Genomic DNA, 19021 nt, shown 5'->3' on the forward strand with positions numbered 1-19021 from the left:
TTGACCTCTTGTGTTAAAAGGACTGCTCACCGCTTTATCTGGCAGGCTTGAATAAAGGGGCTCTCAAAAGGTCAGAGAGACTCAAGTGCCCAGGTTATTAAAAAACTGAAGAAAGGCAAAGCATGATTACTACATTTATGACACTTTTTTTTTTGATGGCTGCTTAGAGTTTATTTTCTACTTAGAGTTTATTTTTTTGATGGCTGCTTAGAGTTTATTTTCTACTTTCTACGCAAGGCACAGGGTTATGAAGTGTCAGAAAGGCTCTCATGTGGCTTGGATAGTAAAGAGCGGGGTTCTCTCAACTTTCTTTTTGCTGTTTTGCTGTTTTGATATTAAAGAACCCAACTGTTTCTGTTGGCTGTAGCCTGCTTAGTCTCAGGGAGGGGAGGGAAGAGGAGGGGGAGGGCTCTTGTGAGCCTAGCGCCTTGGAAGGAAGCCTGGCAGCTGGTTGCGGCCACTCAGGACGGGGACCCGGAGTTGGTTTTGCCAGGCTGGCTGCCAGGCTGCTGCTTCCCCATGGCTTCCGGAGCCAGGTCACAGGTGATCGTGCTGGTGGAGATCTGGGGTGATTCCGAGTTCTCTGCGGACTCCAACACTGTGGCCGTGAATGTGAGGAGTGGACTTCCCAAAAAAGAAGCTAGCCCACCAGTGTCCCGAGTCAGCTTTGTGGAGACCCAGGGTACTCCGCACTTCCGCACTTCCACAGGAGCTGTTCCTGGAAGTGGAGCCCAGGCCGCACCGGTCGGTCGTAGTCATGGGTGGCCACGAGCGAGACGCTGGAGGGGACGGCTGCCATGATCTTGCTAATGGGCTGGTGGAAACCTCGGCGGCGACCCCCCGGGGGCCTAGGCGCACAATCACAGGTGGCGGGGACGGGGTCGGGAGGCCACGGAACCCATTTGCAGAAGCGATCATGAGCTACAGCTCCACGACCCAGACGCGCACATTTATGACACATTTTAAATGCTCACACTTCAACAAATTCACACTTTCTACATACACACACACAAACTTAAATACAATGTAAAATAATTATGATCTCAAGAGAATTACAGAATCTGTCCTTTTCAGTATTAATTCAGAGTGCCCCACGGACATGTATGGTCCAGGCAGACTATACATTTGATGCCTTGTGATGAACATCTTATAAACTACGTGTACAATCTCATGCAGAGATAATGTCAAAGTTTCCTCTGAGTCCTCCATGAATGGGAGACCCAAGTTTAATCAGCTCCCACTACCACCCTCACTCCCTTGATAAGCCTTTCGTAAGGGAAGACTAATAGAGTGATCCCAGTGGTAAGGAACAATGAAGGCCTAGCTGGGAACCAGTGATAGAGAAGAAATGAGGTTCACAGAGCTGGAAAAAATGTGGGTGACAACTCTGGGACACGGCCACCTAAAGACCCAGGCTAGCCAGGTGTAGGATATTTATGACCCCTGGAGGTCAAGTTCAGGAGGTCAGCTAAGGCTACCAGGGGGAGGCAGGAACACAACCACCTGCCTCCTTGCCCATGACCTAGATCGGACCCAGGCCTCAGGTGCTACACTCATGCCCCTGGCCCCCCTTTGCTGGCCTCTCTACAAGTGCAGCGGAGCCGTCCTAAACACATATGAATCTTCTAATATGTGCTCTCTTCTCCCACAACCACCTCATTTCCCAGGAGTCAATTAGATGTTTTTAGGGAGTTGAAGATGGCGCCAACTGTGACACGACATCCTATGCTACTTTCCAGAATAGTGTGAGGTCCAGTTCTAAGACTTGGGTGGAAAAAGGTACAAAAGCTCCTCAAACCCAAAGATGAGACAGTGCAGAAAGCTGGTTAAAAACCATTTTCCAATGTCTGTTTATTTCTCTGCTAAAATCTCTCCACTGTGTGAGTTGCCAAGAAAAGTGAAGGCTCATGTTCTGAAGCAAGGAAGGTTCTCTTTCCACATGACACCTGCAGAAGACGGAAAATGTGATAGCCTCTGTATATCATAGGATACCAGCTCCTGGTAAGAGGACACCCCAATTCCTGCCAGTGCAGCACCCAGGGAGAGGCAGCTTTTCCATTCTTCTCCTCTTGCTGAAGGGGCCCTAGAAAGGCCATCAGGGCCTTCTCCAAGGACAAGGTTCTCCCCAGCCCCCACGAGGCCTACTGCTCACTATCCCTTTTCTTCAGCCAAGTAGCAGAGTTTTAACATAATTTCTGGAGCTCTATGCTTGAAGACACATCTAAGAAGAGGCCTGTGGACCATGTGCTAAGTTCACTGGCTCCTATTCAAACTACAGAAAGCTAAGTATAACTTTGAAACATCCTCTCTAAACCCCTCCCCTACGTCCAGTCAAGGTAAACACAAATTGATTCTATTTTCTCAAAACACCACCCCCTTCAGATGGCTTTGTTTATCTTCATTAGCCTTTCTCAATGATGAATGGGGCCAAGGGTTCAACACCCAATGTTACATCCAGAGAGACAAGGTCTATGGGAAGATGTAAAACTGAAAGAGGTGGTGAATCCATGAGCAATTCCCCAGATATCCTGGAGTCAACTGACTTTCTCAAACAAATTCCACCCTAACTCCCCAATGGGAATAGCATATACTTCCTGAACACTGACTCTGGCTCAGCTCCTGTCCTAAGAGCTTCACGTGGGTTAATTAATTTAATCCTCACACCAACCCTGTGGAGGAGATGCCAAAGGCAAAAGAGAGAGCTGGGATTGGAACCCAGAAGTCTGATTCCCTAACCCAGGCTCACATGAGAACCACAACATATTTCCCTACTCAAGGATTACAGACGGTACTTTTAAGAGAAGCATTTACCTAAATGTGTTGTGAGAGTTCATTTACTTCTTTATCTCCCTGACGTATAAACTGCTAATTGCCCCTCAGTAGTCATTCTCCCTTCTCCCTTTTTGTACTGATCTCCACTCCTAAGGTTTACCTACATACCAGGTGATCTTCTCTGGACTACATTTCCCAGCATCCCTTGCAGCTGGATGTGGCCATATGACTAAGTTCCAGCCAATGGGCTATGAATGGAAGCCCTTTAATGACAAGCTGCTTACCTTAGATTTCACCTCCTGCTTCCCATAGTTTGAAAGACAGACATAAAGATGAAAAATGGTAAAAAGAAAAACAAAACAAAACCTATGTCCAAGGATGACTTCATGGACTTACCTTGCCAGTCTGGTGTGATCCCTCTGGGACTTACATGAAAGAAATAAGCCTGTCTAATTTGGCCATTCTACTTGGGAATCTGTTACAGCAGCTTATCCGTTTATGCTAGATTCAGTGCCCTAAGGCCCAAAGCCTGTCTTACTCTATTCAACATCCCCGAAACTCTCTCTTAGTGCTTGGAACGCAGTAGTTGCTCAGCAAATATTTGTTGGATGAATAAAAACACCATTATGTAAACCAGGTGGTCCTGGGACCAGATGTATCCAAGCTCAGGAGATGACCCTTATCCAGGTAGGTACAATGTCTCCCTTGCTTTCCTGGCAAATAGGAGCTCAGGCCAGAGAGTCTATACTTTGGGAAGTGTTTGTAACAAGGGAGGAGTAAACTTTTGTTGCATCTGTGTCAGCTCTCGGCTGAGACAATGCGTTTTGTGCTTAACCGCATGTTAGCTGAGGTTACCGCTTGTCTCACAATAATGATGAGCTCAATTTGAGCACTTACTACAGGCCAGGTACTGTACTAAGCACTTCCCACACATTACCGCATTCATTTTCATTTAATCCTCACAACAACTCTACAAGGTAGGAACTTTTATTATCCCCAGATGAGCAAACCAGGTTCAAAAAGAAGTAACTTGCCCCGGCCACACGGCTAATAAGCGACAAAGGTCAGAGTCAAACCCAAGTTGTCTGAGCCCTAAACTTATTCTCTTCTTACTCACTGTGCTCTCCTGCCTCTCCTCATGTGTGACAGGCTTGTGTTTCCTGCTATGCTGGGAGGGCGGGGCTGTTCTGTGCTTATCTGAATAGATGCCTAGTGCACAAAGCTTCTAGTGTAGCCGTGACACTTTTCCTCTGTGCATGGTTGATGAGAGGCTGCACACACCCACCAGGCTACAGCAGGGCAGAGGGCAAACAGCCTTGGCCCCAGGGTCCACCGAACTCCCTCTTGCTTTCTCCTGCTCCCTGGGCTGCCCTCACTGCCCTCTGACCTCTGCATCCCACTGCCCATGCTGTTGCCATCCAGAGCCTGTGCCTTTCCCCTCAGTTGCCTCTCCTGGATTTACCCTCTGGCTTGCCTCCTCTTGCCAGGTCTTTCAACTCTCCTCCCTGAAGCCACAGGGTACAGATCTGCCCATCTAGCCCAGTTAACAGTGTGGTCCAAGTTTCACATCCCACCTTCACCCCAACTTTGTCCTCACAGCCATTCTTCCAGCTCCTTCCTCCTCATGCCTTAGACTCAGCAGAGTCTGCAGCCAGGGAGGGAGGCACCAAGCAGGCTTTATCCCAGGTGTTGCAAACCTAGGGCCTATGCTTCAAATATGGCCTCCGAGAACGTTTTGTTGGTTGTACTATGCTTTTTGATGACTCAATTAACTAAATCAAAAGTTATTAGAGTTTTACACACTCAGATTTCAAGCCTCTCTTAAAAAATCAAGAGTCCTGGCAACAATGGGCCTTCCTTCCCATGTGGCAAATGGCTGGAGTTGAATTTGGATATCCCACTGGGTGGACATGAACTTCCAGTTTACCACAGTCCCCTCCATTCCCTGTTATACTTTTCCCTTCCAGACACCCCTTCATTCATTGACACAGCCTCTCTGGCCCCTGCGGGCTTTTGTGTTTGCAGTGCCTGCTGCGATGGCCCCATTTTGCTGATAAGCAAACTGAGAGAGGGTGGAGAGATTATTCTTCCAGGTCTCAAAGTTGCGTTCCTCAGCAAATCCATGGCTGGCTATCATTAGATAATGTTTATTGAGTGCCTGAGTGTCCCAGGCACTGTCCAGACCATCACACAGGTTTAAATACAGGTCCCGTGACCCTGCCTCTCTCTGATCACTACCCTCCTCCACACTGCTGCTCCAAACGCATGGGCATGCCAAAGAAAGGTACTTTATTTTTCGACACACAGGTCACAAACACCTCTTTTATCGTGTACCATGATAATCTGATTCTCCTCATCTCACCCCCAGATTAAATTTTCTCAAATCTGTCATTCAGATTATACACGCTGAACCTGCTGAGATATGACCTTTCTATACTGTAATACCCTCTGGGCCTGAATCCTGGATGATGTGTGTGTGTGTGTGTGTATGTGACACATGTGTACTCATACATATGATTCTGGATAAACACTGTCTTCTCAGTAACTTCCCATACAAGTGAGAAGTCATCATTTGCCCCAAGTGGTGAACTAGTGTCTGTCCCACTGCTGCATCAAAAGGGGCAGCAGCTGCTGATGGCTCCTTGATGGAATGAAGGTTTGGGGTTACCATATCTTTGATTTTTCCAGAATCCCAGGAATATAATTTAGAAAAGTGAAACAATAATTCTATTAGTAAGACCTGTGCTGAGAAACAAAAACTACCCTCCCACCCCTGCCAAGTGCTTGAGAGAATTTATAAGGATCAGATGCTGGAGGACTCACAGGCGGCCCAGGCAAGGCTGCTCCCACTGGAACCATCAGCAGCAGACCCTCAGTCTCTTGTCCCATCCTAACACCCATCCGAGGAGTTGGAAGAGGACCCCAGCATGCTTGGCTGGCTTTGCTCTCTAGCTTTGTCCTCCATGACGACAAGACAACTAAGCTGTCTTGGACTGTTGGTTTTTTGTTGGTTTTTTTTTTTTTCCTAACTGCCTGTTTGGGCTGTCCTTAAAACAAACTTTTTCCTTCTTCTTATCCATCTTCTCCTTAGAACACTTAGGTTCTTAACTCACACTGCATTATGTGCGTCTTTCCAATAAGTAGGTTGCAGCTTCTATGTCTTTGATTAAACAACTCTAACAAAGAATTCATTGAGATGACAACGCTTACCGTGAACCAGGTAACATCCTTTTCCTCCCCAAACCATACGCAATTAACATATAAACGGCCTGGCAAAGGGACTTCTTTGAGAGGTGGCAGATTATAACTCATCTTGCTCCTACACTTATAAAGCTTTTTTAAAAAGAGAGAGAGAGAAAAGAACAATTTCCAACAGAGAAAATGTCACAGATGGCCACAAACTGACTTCCCGAGGGATGATCATTTTGATGCAAATACTCCTTCTCCAAGTGAAAACCGCACAATGCACAAAATGTCCACTTGAGGATCTGTGCCTCCTATTTGGGTAATCGCCCTTCTACTGTGGGTTCTGAGCAGGCAAACGATATGCCCAGAAAGGCAGCCAATGAGAGGCGCGCTCAGCCTGCATCCTGATTGGCCGGGCCGGGCACCAGCTGGAACCAGGGCCAGCTTTGAGGACAGCAGAGCGACTTGATAGGATTCTCTCTTCAAAGCATAGAGCAAACATCAATTAATCCTCAAAAGACGCTTTCAAGGAGAACATTATCCCTTTTGAGGATGTGGAAGCTAAGGGGTGCCGCAGGTAGTGGAAGGGAGGGCGGAGGAGAAAACAGAGCACTGGGCTCCAGGCCCGAGATCTCGTTCTCCGGAGAGAGTCAAGTTGCGGGAGAAGAATGAACCTAAGGAATTGGGGTGAAGGAGGAGGCGGCGGAGAAGCCACTGCTTTTGAGGCTGCCCCTCAAGGCTCCTACTGCCCCATCCCAGAGGAGGCTGCAAAGTGAAACAGGGTGGGAACCCGGAGCGCAGCTGTGTGTGCGCCAAGCCAGGAACCAGAGAAAGAGTTCAGACGACTGGACTCGGGCTCAAAACCCCTTATTGAGAGTCTAATTGCCACTGCATGTGGGAGGAAAAACTGAAATCAGGATCCAATTGTTTTGGTACCCCTACCCGTTTCTTGAAAGGGAGAGGGGGAGGATTGGTGTGTGTACACAGAGGCCATCCTCTGCCTGGCTGGTCTTTCCATCTTTAGAGAGCCAACCCAGAGCTTCCCACCGCTCACACTCAAAGCATCACAGCCTTTCACTGTGCTTGGCCATAAACGTCACACATTCTCGCGTTACACGTTTAGTCCAGCTTTAATATTTTGATCTGAGATACCTGGAAAAATTGTGTGCTGCTGATAAAAATATCATAAAAACACCCCACAATCTCTTCTCCACACAGTCAGTAACCTTACACACTGATTTCCACACTGAATGTTTTTAGTCTGTGTTTTGTCAAAAACTTAAGTTCTTTGCCACACACTATGGACTGTTTGCATCACTGAACAGAGCCCATGCCATGTGCAAGTTATAGGCTTATTGGGGATATTTCAGTTTTTCTAGAAAAGATTTTCCTAAAGGGCCTGAATGAGTTTTCTCTCAACTTACCATGCAGTCAAAGAAATAAGGTACATCTATCAAAATTCATCAAATTGTACATCTGAGATGCGTGTAGTTTACTGTACAGGAATCACACAATAGAGGTGTTTAGGGAAAAAAAAAGAAAGGAAGAAGGGAAATCACCCTACGACTGATTTTTTTTTTAATTCAACTACCAACAGCTATTCTGACATAGCCTGGTATACACATGTGCATGCTTTCAGAGGCATAAAAAATATACAAATAAAAAACCTGTTCATAAAAAACAAAAATGTTCTTAATTGTGGAAAGCAGAATGGGCATTTTTTTTTCCCTATTCTTTTTTTTCCCCCTCATTTTATGCCCTTCTGTACTGTGCTTTTTTTTTTTTTCTTACAATCAGGGTGTCACTTCTTAAATATTTAAAATTATAAAATAAAAAATTACTCTAAGATCATTTTTTCCCCTACATGTTGCATTTTGTCCCACCACCTAATGAAAATTAAGCCAGTAGGTTTTGGAAATATCTTGCTCTCTTTTACACAAAAAAATACTATAAACTTTCTTGACAATATTGTCAACATTCAGATCGCTTCATCCAGAATGCTCCAAGCTAAGAAAGGACAAGATCTTGAAACCCACTTCACAGAGGAGGAAGGTGAAGCTGCATCAGGCGGACCCCGAGGCAGAAATGTAGCTCCAAGACCTGGAAAACAACTGAGGCTGCTAGACTTGACTTCCCTAGGGATCATCTGAGCAGCAGAGCTGAAAAGCCATCATTCTGCACAAGTGGGGCATGCACCCTACTCCCACTGCTCGGTCCCTGTGAATGGTCAGAACACACAAAAAAACTTACACCACCAACTGATGGGCTCGAATCCCTCCAGTTATTAAAATCATCTTTTTCTTCTCTTAAAGAATGGACTTTTAACAAGGTCCTGCTGTAGAGCACAGGAAACTACATTCAATATCTTGTAATAATCTATGTTGAAAAAGAATATGAAAAGGAATATATACATATATGTGTATATAACTGAATCACTATGCTGTACACCAGAAACTAACATTATAAATCAACTACACTTCAATTAAAAATTTTTAAAACATTTAAAAAGAATGGACTTTTCAAGTGACACCAACCTCTTCCATCATTTAAGTGTTTATTTAGAGAACACTTCCATTGGAAGCTTGAGAAATGGAGATCTAATCTCAAAGGGGCACTTACTTACCAATTGCAAAGTAATTAGAAATGAAATTAAAAAAAAAACACTAGGATTGAAGTGATGAGGCCAATAGGAAAATCCAATTCATTTAGAAAACTTTCACATCTGTTTTGCCCACACATACAGCTAGATGTAGTTGTTATCAGCAAATCAGTGACTGGGAATCTTACATGAAGGAAAATGTACACTCTGGGTCTCTTGAAAGCCTCTTATTTGGCAGAGCTGGCCAGCAGGATCAGACTGTCGATTTTAGCCTGACCCTGAAATCAAAACTCTAATAGTCAAAGAAGTTCTGCAGCTAACCAGTTACTGTTCACAGTTCACTCATCACAATCCTTAAAGTCACCAGAGGGAGCCCGAATTTGCAACAAACCAGAAGGTATTCCTTGGGGGGCACAGATGTCCTTCCAATTCTACTTTTGCCCTCTCCTTCCTAAGACTGATTTAGAAATGAAGGGAAGTAGGCTAAGAAAATCCTCACCTTTAATATTAATAAGAATTGTGCAGTCCCCGGATGATCAGAGCCCAGACTACATAGGACTTGAAAGAACGAGTGAGACTTTGATATGGAATACGAAAAAGTAACAGGCAGGAGGGGCGGGGAGACCAAACTGGGAGGCCCAGGGCCCAGCTCCTGCCCGCTCCAGTACTGACTCACCAGTGACGATCGCTCTGATTTATTAAACAAGGATGATGTACGCTTACCTTGCTATCTTTTTATCTATGAGATGAATGAAATGATCTCTCAAATGGTATATTTGTCATGACAGGAAAAAAAATATAATATAGTACAATACAAATAAGGGAACTAGGAATTGAACTCACCCTTTGTTTTCAAAGAGATTTCACATATGCCATCTCATCATTATCCCTGGAGAGATAGTAGACCGTTATTATTAGCCCTGTCATACAGAAAAAGCAACTGAGGCACAGAGTGGTGAACTGACCAGGGCAGCGTGGTTTGTAGACGAAGCTTCAGTCAGTTCAGAACACTGAAATGCACTCCAGTGATATCGGTCAATGAAGACCTCTTGGGTTGTGTCTCGAAGACTCAGCCACCTGAAGACACAGAACTCAGGCCTCCTGTGTCCCAGCCCAGAGCTCTCTCTCTGACCTCACCATGCTTCTGCACAGAGAGCCTTTTAACTAAGACAGTCTCAGAGTCCCACTGGCCAAAGGGGTATTAAGGAAAGCAAAGGACTCTACTGACTCTTTAAACCATGTGTCGATTTGGTGCAAAGTAAAAACATGGGCATCCCTGGATCATGAGGCCAGGAAAGAAGACAGTATCAGGAGTGAACACTTGGGCTCTGTTAGCTGGGCCCTCGTACCTTAGGGGGCTTTAATGGCTCAAGGCATGAGTGATCAGCAGTAGCCCAGATAATGATTCCTGCACTCAGGTGTAATTTCAGTTCTTAGGAAATGTCAGAAGACTTACGTTCTTGAATCTAAGATCAACCACTGCTATCAAAGAGATGGGTGAATTGGAAGCAAAGACAGAAACAAGTGTTTAATGAGCATCTTCTGCGGCCCGGCCTATTCTTTGGGCCCTAGCGTACAGCTCATTTCATGAGATGGCTTCAGGCAAGGACGTGGACTTTCTCCATTGACAGAACAAGAAGGAGGATGTCTATGGTTCCTTCTGCCCCAGGCACAGTATCCATCACCACCCCATCTCCATTCCATTTCTCAAGTTCTCTTCCACAAGCATCACAGGATGCTGCTGGGGGTTCTCTGACCCCACAAAATCCTCCCCCGGACCCCTCTCTCAGAGGCAGAAGGAGATCATCTTTCCTTCTTCTCTCATCACCCTATTGCAGCCAGCAGGACCCCCACCAGAACACCTCAATTTACTCAGGAATGAGGTGACTTCAGGGGAGGTGAGAGGGCTGAGGAGAGAGGGGAAGAAGAATGTCACAGTGGCAACCTGCCACTTCTGGAAGGAGGCAGGCATTTCCCAGCCTGCTTTGCAAAAGCCCCCCTTAAGCCCGGCACAGGTCTAGGGAGGGAAGCTGCATTCCAGGAATTCCAAGGGAACGGAACAGACCCAGGTGGAACATGGGTCCCACCCCACAGGAGACAATATTTTGAAAAGAGCACGTATGTGATCAGGGAAGAAGGAGAGACCATGATTAAGACCTGCCCTGCCACCCACCCCCTCTCGTCCCAGCCTTGACTTGGAGGATTGGTTAAGCCAGTCTAAACCCAGAAGTGTGAATAATGTACGGGGCCAGCTCTCAGGCCTGCCACACAGCAAGGCGCGTCAGGTCGCACAGATGGCCTTCTCGCGTGCACAGGCCCGAGGTCTGCTGTGCGGGGCTGAGGCTGCAGCTCAGCCCTTGTGCTCCTAGTAACCATGCAAGAGAAAGTGGGGCTCCCTGGGAGAGGTATGAAATGTGAGGTGAGGTCTTAGGAGTGAGTGGGGCAGTGCCAGCCATCCTGGGGCAGACACCAACAGCTGGAGTGATTTGTTAGCCCTTTTATCATGAGTTAATTTGCTTCCAGCAGATTCCATTAGTGACCTGACAGACCCAGGGCCTGGAGGAGGGCCTTGGAAAAGCTGCTGAGTCAGCAGACTGAAGGGGCAACCAGGAAGACCAGATGTCTTGCACCCAGCCCTTTGCCCGGCGTTTCTATTTGAAGAGCTTAGAATAATTATTTGCAAAGCTCTTGTTAAGGCAGCACCACTAAACTACATAGAGAGAGAAGACACACGAACCTTGACCACCAAACGGCCAACGAGAAGCTGATGCAATACAGGAAAAGGATTCCCACATGAATGAATCTTTTCTCCCCAGTGGCAGGAAGAAAGCAAAAGTCAGAGTTACAGACTGTGTTCCATCTGCAACTAGGAAGCTGAGGGGAGTGCGGGCGGGGAGAGGGTTGAGCTTTCTTTGAGTTCCAGTTGACTATTCTAGAAAATAATGATACTATCACTACTGCTGCTGCTCTTACTACAAATAATAATAACAATTCCAGTCAGTGTTTATTTGGTGCCTGGTACGTGCTAGGAAGCATGCTGTAGGCTCTTTAGGCAGTATCTCCTTTACTCTTCGCAACAGCCCTTTGGTAGGTAAAGTGTGTGGGTGAAGAGGTCTCATAGTCACTAAGTCACAGGAGAAGAGTCAGAGTAGAATCAAACCCGGGTGTTTCTAACTCCAAGCTTGTGCACTGAACCACTTTGATGCACAGCCCAATCCCATGGGCTAGAGAGACCACAGAAACAGGACCTGGGAGCACGGGCTCCAGCCTCACGTGTGCCCTGCCCAGCTGTGGGATCTAGGCAAGTGATTTCAACTCATGGGCCATCCTATCCCATAAGATGACTGAGAAATTTCTTAAGGGTCCCTTCAATTTAAACTGTAGTTATTGACCACCTGAGTGCCACCTGAGTGATGGGGGAGTGGTGTATAAACATAACGGAGGCAGAGCCCTGCCTTCTACAAAAGCTCAAGAGCCTTGGGTGCCCTTTCAGCTCTTATACTACTCAGTGATTTCTTTTTAATATAAAAAAGTATTTCTGACTTTAAGAAGCATTTATACTCAACTTCTATTCTTCTTTGTAAATATACACATGGAGAGGTATCTGAAATGACGTTCATCTAATAGACCTGGGGTGATGTTTCTGCCCTCATCTTTTTACATTTTTGTGTTGCTTGAATTTTTAGTAACAAATATATAACATTTTTATAAAAATAAATTCATTTCAAAATACCACTAAAACAATAATATATATGGAGGGCAGGTTAACAGCTCAGTGGTAGAGCATGTGCTTAGCATGCGTGAGGTCCTGGGTTCAATCCCCAGTACCTCCATTAAATAATAATAATAATAATAACAACAACAACAACAACAATAATGATGATGATATGTATGTTTATATGCATACACATACCTATAGATGCAGATATATATATTTCAACACTAACTGGATATTTTATAATATTGAGAAATTATTGTTAACTCCAATGAGATTGTGACTATGTTTTTTAAAAGAATCCTTGTGTTTTGCAGAGACACACTCAAATAGAGATAAAATGACGTCTGGGATTTATTTCAAAATAATCCCTCGTGTGGGAGGGTCAGGGTAGGCTGTCAGTGAGACTAGCTATGAGTTGCTAATTATTAAAGCTGAGTGATGGGTCTATGAGAATTCATTATGCCATGTATGTTTGAAATTTTTCATAATATACAGCAAAAGAGGAACCTTTTCAAGGCTAACAGGGAAGCAGTATCTCCCAAAAGCTAAACCCCAGCCAGTAGTCTTCCTACCTCAGCTTTTCATCATCCTAAACTAACTCTTCCCTTTCACTATTACGTTTAACTTCATTCTTTTCTGGGGCTTCCTTTCACTCCCACACCATTCCCCCAAACCTTCTAGAAGCATCCATCAGGTCTGTTGCTAGATTTTGGTGCCCAGGCCACTCTGTCTGAACTTACCCTTGCCCAGGGGACAGATGGCATGGGCCTGAGCAGTACTCCCAAGACACCACTGTCCAAAGTCAGCTACTATCAGGCTCTGTCTATTTAAAAGGAGAGCAGCTTGGCTGGTGGAGGGGATGGGGGCATGTTTCACTCGTCTACTTAACAAATACTTGTCAACCACCTACTTTGTGCCAGGCATTGAGTCAGGGGCTAGGGATCGATGGTGAACAAGATGAAAGTGCCACCTTTGCAGAGTTTTCATTTCGGAGAAGGAGCTACTATAAATGTCACCACCCCAACCCTCCAAGATTTAGGGTCAGGGCTATATTCTCCAAGTCACCCCTGAATCATGTGAGATCTTGTCCAAAATAAAGACATGATCTGCTACCAAGAGACAGACTACCACCCAACAACACACGCCAACCCAGTTCCCCATTTCATGGGACAAAGAGACCAAAACAAGGCAACCACCAAATAAGTAAATGATGGTAGAGGAAAGGGCAGCAGGGCCTCCCCATGCCAGGTCCACCACAAGCCACATTCGTATCAGAGTTTTTAATAACCTCTGCCTCCACTTTGACAAAGGTTTCACATCAACATTTCAGGCTGAACTAGGTAAAGTTTTACCAGCATGCATAATGTAGCAGTTTTTAAAAACAAAACTTCCCTGCCAGGAATGACTTATATGACCTCAATAATACAACCAAGGACCTCCTATGTGAATGTCTGGTCATGGGAAAACGTTTAGCATTGTTCAGTGTATCACTTATGCCTGCACTCAGTGCAAAAGGACTTCCAAATCAACGTTCTTGGCCAAAAAAAAAAAAAATTTCAATATGGAAAAACCACAAGTTCAAATTTTCTTCCTGTATCACAATGGCAACAGAGTGTGATGAGTAAAGGTTTTAATGTATTTATCAAGATGTAGGGTCTATCATATTAATTGTGGATTTACCATTGTCCTAATAGAATGCATGCTTTGCACTCTTTCCCCCTCTGACTATAAACTCTCAAGAGACAAAAATCCTCAGTCCTACTTTTGTGTTTTATCCTCAGCACCTAGCACAATGCCTGGCATATAGTTGTTGCTGGTAAATATTTCTTGAATTGAATCCAAATATGCTTTAAAAATAATTTTTTTAATTAAAGTGCTATGGTACACAGTCAGAGACAGTTCCCTGTGCCTCTGGAGCAACCAATCTGCGTCCAGGTCCCCATAAGATTCACTGGACCACATCCTAATCTCCTCCCTGGGTAGTGGTCCAACCAGGGCAGGTGCAACAACACCCCTGCCAACTGGACATCTCCACCCAGATGTTGAATCAGTATCTCAAGCATAACAAGGGCAAAACTGGACCCACACATGTCTGCTGCTTCCGATTCTCACGATCTCAGGGATCTCATTCTTCTACTTGCTCAGGTCAAAAACCTGGGAGTCATCTGTGATGCTTCTCCTGTTGTCACGCCCCACTTCCCCACTTCCAGTTCCTTTGCAGAAGCTGTCAAACATATCTGTAATATGTATTTCAAATCTAGCCTTTACAGTTACCACCCTGGTTCCAGCCACTGCCTCCTTACTGGTCTCCCTGCTTGGCCCCTGCTCCCTCCGTTTACTATGAATTCAGCAGCCAGGGTGATGCTGTAAAAACCCTCCAATGGGTTCCCAACTCCAAAGATAAGTCAAAGTTTTCCTGCTACTCTCCTTCTCTCTAACTCTGCTCCAGCCACACTGGCCTCCTTGCTATTTTTCAAAACCTTAGGCACACTTCCACCTCAGGACTTTTGCACTTGCTGCTCTCTCTGCCTTGAATCTTCTTCCCCCAGACGACCCTCAGATGTCACTTTTTCAGTGAGATCTTCCCTGGCCATCTTATTTTCAACTGTCTTTCCCTAATACTCCCTATCCCAACTCCCTCATAGTCTTATCACTACAATTATTAACCCACTTCGATTATCATCTGTCTACCCCCACTAGAATGCAAGCTCCAAGAAGGCAAGGATTTTGCCCATTTTGTTCACTGCTGATGCCCAGCACCCAGAATAGTGCTAGGTGCTCAGTAAATATTTGCTGAACTGATAAATGAATCCCAGGACACCTGGAAATATTCTTAATTCCTCATCATGGAGGGAAAAATCACAGAATCCTCTTAAATATGTTTTGCAGTTCCTAGCAAAATGTACACATTTCAGTCCTTCTCAAGCAAACAAACAAGTGCTAATGAATTTCAAGAGGGGAGGAAATCTCATTTCATTTTTACTCCCTCTCACCCTTCCTAAATCAGAGACCACCTCCCCTCCTCTCAGGCCCAAAGCTGGAAAACATCTGCTCAAAGGATGCCGGTGGAGGTTCAGGTGCCACCAGACCTGAAGGCAGTTACTACCCACAAGTCTGCAGGGAAGAGAAGACTGAGAAAGGGAAGAGAAATTAGCACATGGATTAGAAACACATGTTTAAAAGCCCCTTCCCAGGTCATGAGTGAGCTGAGTGAAGCTGGCATCAGGGTGACAAATTAATTTCATGACCCTCTTGCTTTCATTAGAAACTGTAAGACTCTTTTTTTTTTTTTTAAGCAACTGATGTGTAGAAAAAGGACATGTATGTCTGCCTGCATGTCTACATAGAGTGGGCTGGTAATAAAACAAGATGTTTTCCAATGGAATGTGCACTGAGCGTACATTAACCACCCACTGTGTACCCAACACAGTGCAAGGTGCTGGAGACCCAGGAAGGTCTAAGATACGGTTCCTTCTTGCGAGGAGCTCTGGCAGGAGGAGGTGACTGGCACAGACACAGCTCACCAGACGTCACGGCACTAAGTGCTCCGCTGGTGTGAACAAAGTGCTAGGGGACCCGCAGAGGGGCAACAGGTTCTGCCTGGAGATGCTCAGGAACTGAAGTATGAGTGGAAACCAGAGGAGTTCATCGGGGAGCGGCATGGGACTCAGAGGAGAAGGATCTGGCAGGGAATGTCAGAGAAGCAAACGCCCGGAAGTAGAAAGTCCAGCGTCTGGGGTGATTCAGGCTCAGATTCCGTAAACAGGCGGTGGAACGCAAGGCTGAATCGTCATGCTAGGGAGTTTCACATCCTCCTCTAAGGAGCGCCCCCTGGTCCCTCCAGGTAGAAAGGATTCCTCCCTCCTTTGTACCCCACTATGCCCGTACACCCTCCCCAAAGTGCACACCCAACCCAGGGCCTTGGCTGTTCCCTCTGCTTGGAATGCTTTTTCCCCAGCTATCTGCAAGTGCCACTCCCTCCCCTCCTGCAGGTCTCTGCTCAAACATCACCTTCTCTGTGAAGCCATCCCGGAATGCCTTCTCCAGGAGGCAAACACACACGTGTGCCCCTTACCTCGCTTTATTTTCCCCATAGCATTTATACCTGTGTATCTGTCCACTGCTGGTCTCCACCGGAATGTGGGTTCTGTGAAGGCAGGGACTTCATTTTATTGGTTGCTGTATCCCCAGCACCTGTGGTGCATGGCACACAACAGGAGCTCAGTGAATATTTGATGAATGAATAAAAAGCACCTGTAACACTTGAATGATCAGGGTTGTTTATATCTGTCCCCACCTCCAAGATTGAAAATGGATATGAGAGCAAAGCTCTCAGTTCTCCACCCAACACCTCCCACAGTGCTGCACAGGGTTGGCACTCAGTAAATAGCTATTGGATGGGTGGGTGGATGGATGGATGGATGGATGGATGGATGGATGGGTAGATGGGCAGATGGTTAAGTCCAACAGAACTTGGGGACTATGTGTATGTAGGAGTGAGAAGAGAGCCTAAGATGACTCTGATTTCCAAGAGGAATAAGCAGCTTTAGGGGGAGAAGACAATTTTATCTAGAATATAAGTTTGAGGAAAGACAACCAGATGGAGTAGCATAGGCAGCAATACAGTCAGGAGGAGAGAGGAAGATCAAATCAGGAGCATTGGCTAAAGTCATGGGAATCTACTCATTCACTTCTATGTTGGAGTTACCTTCTTTTGGCCCAGTGCTTACGATGTGCTAGGGACAGTGGATGCTGCAGTGCACAAGACAGGCCAGTCTCTGCTCTCATGAGACTTACATTCCAAGGGGAAAGGTAGACATTAGGCAGGTAAACAAACAAATGCATAGAGATAATTTCTGATGGTGGTATGCACTGTGAGAAAAAATACACAAGGGTAATGGGAGAGTTAGGCAGGGACAGTATTAGATGGAGTGGGTAGGGGAGGGCCCTCTGAAGAGGTGGCTTTTGCCACGATGAGGCAGAGGGCAGGAATGCAAAGGAAGTTCCTTGCTTCACTGCTTCAATTTTCTTGAACAAGTCTAGGGTGAAATCATCTGCCAAGAGTGAAAGGATGGAGAGGGTTTTCAGGTAAATGGCAAAATACTGAAACAACTGCGGTAAGGAAGAAATGAAAAGGGGTGAGGAAAGAGATCATGACGGGGCACCGAGGACCAAGCTGAGGACCAGCACCGTGAATGCGGAGGGAGCCCCTCAGTGCAGAGCACATTCATATTTTACAAATACACTGTCATGAAGTCCCTGCAGCTATACTGAGACCAGAACAAATGCCCCAGTAGGATCTGGACTCTCTACCTCTACTTGGTATGAGATGGGTTTGCCAGAGTGTTGATTTGATTTTAATTAAGTTTGATGGGCTGTGAGGGCTTTCATTACTTGGTTTGACCAGACACATTCCCACTGCCGCCACCTCACAGACCCCAGTCACTTCCCGCCACAGCCTCCCCACTTCAGCCATCCTGCAAATTAACCACCCTCAGTGTCCACCCCACCGCATCCCAACCGCAACCCCTAGAGGATCGGCGCCAAACTTTTCACACAGGTGTCTAGAATAGGTCCTTTGTTACCTATCCAGGCTTTTCTCTCCCAACTACTCAGTCTGACTGATACTCACACTTCCTTTTTGAACCCAAGTTCATTTGGATGGACAGACCCAGGTCCATGTCTCAGAATCTTAGGCAAGTTGCTGAAACTCTTTGGAGTTTCCTCATCTGTAAAACAGTTAATACTACTGGCTTCCTAAGAGGGTGGAATAAGCTAACATGTGTAAGCACACAGCACAGGGCTGTCGAGCACACGTAGGTGTTCAGGACATGGTAGCTGGAACAAGTGTGACTATTACTTTAAAAGCTGCTATGTAATGATGCAGTTATCACTGCATCCAGCCCACAGCCACACACATGGAAGACACTGGGGACGTGGCCATCCGTACTGTTACTATGTGCTGCTTTGTGCTTCACTTGTTTGTGATTCACCATTTCACTCTTCTTTGGATCTACCTTAAAAGCCAATTTGCCTCTTACAGTTTTTATTATAGACTTCCACTTACATGAATATTCAACATGTGTCTTGTCCCTCAAATAGACAGAAAAGTTCCTGGAGAACAGAAATTGTATCCTCTGCTTCTCAGTATCCCCCTCGCTGTGAAGTACAGAGACTTCCACTTCAGGAGGTGCTAAATAATTCCTGGTCGATGTGCAGTGCTGAGAGATTGGCTCCCATCTTAAAGGGAAAGCCTCTCTCTCCTCAGCTCCCTAACTTCTGCCCATCCATCAAGACTCCCTTCAGCCCTGCCTCCTCCAGGAAGCTGGCCAGTGAAACTGATTTCTTCCTTCCTCAAAAGTCCATGGCACTCACTAATTTGCCATATTTAGCTTCAGGGCTGCGGAGAGTCTTAGGGCAGACAGACCGTGTGGTCCCCCTTGCTCTCACCAGTACTCTTCCTCTAGGGACGTCTCTTCTGGCCAGATGAGGGGACCTCCGGGCGACACTAAGGGTTTTTTCCACAAAGAGAAAGCAAAGGCTGCGCAGACCAAATTCTGGTACTTCAATCACCAGGGCTCTGGTGGGGTTTCTGTCCCACAGCTCCATGCTAGAAAACACTAACGCAAAAATGCCAAGAGGTCCTCTATACTGTGTAAGGAAGGCAGGGCCGGAGGACCTGAATTCACCTGGCTCTGCCTCTTGTTAGCTGTGTGGAGCCTGAGGAGTATAACCCAGGCTTTACC

At 45.9% G+C, this 19021-nt stretch overlaps 1 pseudogene; it reads right to left on the minus strand.

The window, feature by feature from the left end:
• Nucleotides 1-300: 300 nt before the first annotated feature.
• LOC107033778 (pancreatic progenitor cell differentiation and proliferation factor pseudogene) lies at nt 301-799 on the minus strand (annotated as a pseudogene).
• Between the last annotated feature and the right edge of the window lie 18222 nt (nt 800-19021).

Source organism: Vicugna pacos, chromosome 6 (assembly GCF_048564905.1).
Source record: "Vicugna pacos chromosome 6, VicPac4, whole genome shotgun sequence".
Classification (NCBI taxonomy): domain Eukaryota; kingdom Metazoa; phylum Chordata; class Mammalia; order Artiodactyla; family Camelidae; genus Vicugna; species Vicugna pacos.